The sequence below is a fragment of the Pan troglodytes genome, chromosome 14 (assembly GCF_028858775.2).
Source record: "Pan troglodytes isolate AG18354 chromosome 14, NHGRI_mPanTro3-v2.0_pri, whole genome shotgun sequence".
Classification (NCBI taxonomy): Eukaryota; Metazoa; Chordata; class Mammalia; order Primates; family Hominidae; genus Pan; species Pan troglodytes.
Window position 1 is genome coordinate 84,441,853 of NC_072412.2, and position 3,211 is coordinate 84,445,063.

Here is a 3,211-nt window from a genome sequence, read left to right on the forward strand (position 1 = left end):
AGGCTGCAGTGACCCATGATTGTGCCATTGCACTCTAGTCTGGGAGACAGAGAGAGACCCTGTCTCAAAAAACATACAACAATCGAACAAAAGTAAAGAAATAAATGAGGCATCACAGATAAGTGGGAAGGCACAGAGATAACTAGTTATATGGAAAAATAGAGATTTTGATTCTTACGTTATACCATAGAAGAAAAGAAAAAGTCAAGACATAAAAGTAAAAGGCATCATGAGGGTGAATACTGAAACTCTGAAGAGGGCTGTAGGCTTTTGAGGGGATTTAAAAAAATTTGGAACTGGAAAAAAAGCTAACTCCAAAGAAAGTCTCATAAAATTTAAACTAATAAATGTTAAATTAAATATTAAGAAACTAAAACCTAGTCTGCTGCCACTCAAGTCTTAAATACAGTAATTATATGAGTTCCAATCACAAAGATAAAATCAAGTAATGTCTTCTTAGCAAAACTCATAATTTAGTTTATAAGATCTTATAATCAACATTGAATTCATCTTGGAGAATCCCAAAGCATCATTGGCCAGACTTAGAGCTTGGGTTTTCAACTTGGCTTTTCTGCTTGTCAGAGATGTGAGCTCTGATAGTCACGTAACCTCTTGAAGACAGCTTCTCTTTCTGTAAAGGCATTGAGTCAGGTGATCTTAAAGTCTCTTCCAATTGTCAAATACTGTGATAATATAATTATCTATAGCAATCAAAATATTTTAAAATATTGTTAAAAGGAGATATACAATAACACAAAACAGATTGGCTTAAAAGAGAAAGCATATATTTATAAAAGCATAGCCTTTCGGCCAGAACCACCATCTTCCAGTAAATCGCCAAAATGATAAACAAAAGGGAAAGAGGAGAGGCACCCAATATATGTTCTCTAGACCATTTAGAAAACATGGAGTTGTTTCTTTGGCCATGTACATATGAATCTATAAGAAAAGTGATACTGTAGACATCAAGGGAATGGGTACTGTTCAAAAAGGAATGCCCATAGGTGTTGCCATGGCAAAACTGGGAGAGTCTACAATGTTACCCAGCATGCTGTTGGCATTGTTGTAAACAAACAGGTTAAGGGTAAGATTCTTGCCAATAGAATTAATGTGCGTATTGCGCACACGAAGCACTCTAAGAGCTGAGATAGTTTCCTGAAGCACGTGAAGGAAAATTATCCGAAAAAGGAAGAAGCCAAAGAGAAAAGTACCTGTGTTCAACTGAAGCCCCAGCCTGCTCCATCCAGAGAAGTGCACTTTGTGAGAACCCATGGGGAGGAGCCTGAGCTGCTGGAACCTCTTCTCTATGAATTCATGGCATAATAGGTGTTAAAAAAAAAAAGCCCTGTGGACTGTAAAAAAAAAAAAAAAAAAGCATGTATTAAACAAGTTAGTCTTATTTTCCGCTTGGAATTCGACAATTTGATGCATGTGTATACTTAGATAAGATACAAAGAAGACATGTGAGTCTTTTACTGTAGCAAAACTCCAGAATTCCACAGTCATAAATTCAGTCTTATGACCTAGTGACCTATTTTTGATGAGCAAATTTTTTGCGAATTACCCAGTAAGAAGCCAACACACAATGTAAAAGGATAACATATCATGACAAGTATTTAGGTCATTTATTTTGATATGTGAGGTTTGATTTTAATTATTCATACAATTTCATAGTGCAGGAATAAGTGTCTTGTGTTATTTTTCCAAAAACTAATGAAGGTGTCTAAAGATAAGCTCTCACTAGAGCACTTTTCTATGAAATTCTTACAGAAACATTTGTTTAGTGAAACTTGCCAAATTTAGATTAAATGACATCAAAATGAGTGAGGTTCGGACAAACTAAATGTGTTTTAAACTTACAAAATAATAGAAAGTAGATATGTGCTTAAGAATAGGAAATGAAGTCACCAAGTAATAGTTCTGATTTTTGCCCATTCAACCACTACTGCCCCTTTTCAAGTCCAGCAGTCAGACTGGACTGGGGGATGAGATCCTAGGCTTTCTTTTCACATTCAAGAGAAGGAATAGGTTTTTATCAAAGGCTATGAAATACTAGATAATGTCAACATCTGTCATTGACAGGAACATGATTGTCAAAACATTTATGAAGTAGATATTCTGTGCCAAGCACCGTACCAGATTCTAAGAATATAAAGGTGAACACAACCCAGTTCTTACTCTCAGGGAGCCTGAAGTCTACTGTGGAGATAAACACATGTATTAGTAAGGATGAAAACACTATTCTCTGTAATATACAAACACCCAAAGTTCATATGACTCAACATAACATAAGTTTACTTCTTACTTGTGAGTGGCCTTCTATGTTGTCATTCAGAGGCTTGAGTTTCTCCCATTGTTGGCTTGCTTTCTCCTAGATCTGTGGGGTCTTCTGCTGGATCTTTGCATCCAATTAGAAGAGAGAGTGTGGAGAATTGCACCAGAGGAGTTCATGGGTAAGGACAGAGAGTGATACACATCCCTTCTGCGCACCTTCTATTACCCAGAACTTGGTCACAAAGTCATACATAACTGCTGTGGAAGCTGGAGACTGGGGAACATGGGCCAGTTTTGTGCCCAGGAGGTGGGAGAAACGTGTCAGTTTGCTGTACTATGTGAAGAAAAGGGATCACAATTAGTGTTCATTATTATAACAGAGCTGGAATGCATTGTGTGGTGGAGGTCAAAGGAAGGAGGAAATGACCTCAGCTGGGATAAGCTCACACAGGATAGGAATTAGTTAAGGGCACCTATCAAGTTGCAATTGCAAGTTGCAATTGCAGTCATAGGCTTAATAAATCCTTGTAGAATAAATAGAATTAAAAGTATTCCTAAATTAGGTTAAATGAAACCTTGGGAAATTTATAATAAAAAACTGTAGTGTTCATTTAGTTGAAATTTTTAATGTTTTTATTGTTGATTTTTACGCTGTTGTAAGATATAATACAAAGGATTTATTGTACACTCTAACCAGTTTCATCTAATGGTAATATTTTGTAAAACTATGGTAGAATATCACAACCAGAATATTGACATTGATCAAATCCACCATTGACATGATCCTTATTTGAATAATTCAAATTATTCATATTTTCCTAATTTTACTTGCACTCATTTGTGTGTATGTGTGTATTTCTATCTATGTTATCAATTCTGCACCCCGAACCACATGATACAGAACAGTTTCATCACCACAAGGACCTCTCCCCCACTG

At 36.1% G+C, this 3,211-nt stretch overlaps 1 long non-coding RNA gene across 1 annotated transcript; it reads right to left on the reverse strand.

Annotated features, from left to right (window-relative positions):
* Nucleotides 1-519: 519 nt before the first annotated feature.
* Nucleotides 520-2,682, reverse strand: LOC107968070 (uncharacterized). Its single transcript, XR_001708952.1, has 3 exons — nt 2,306-2,682; nt 1,212-1,352; nt 520-631 (listed from the first exon to the last, which is right to left on the reverse strand). It is a non-coding gene; the product is annotated as an uncharacterized LOC107968070 (long non-coding RNA).
* Between the last annotated feature and the right edge of the window lie 529 nt (nt 2,683-3,211).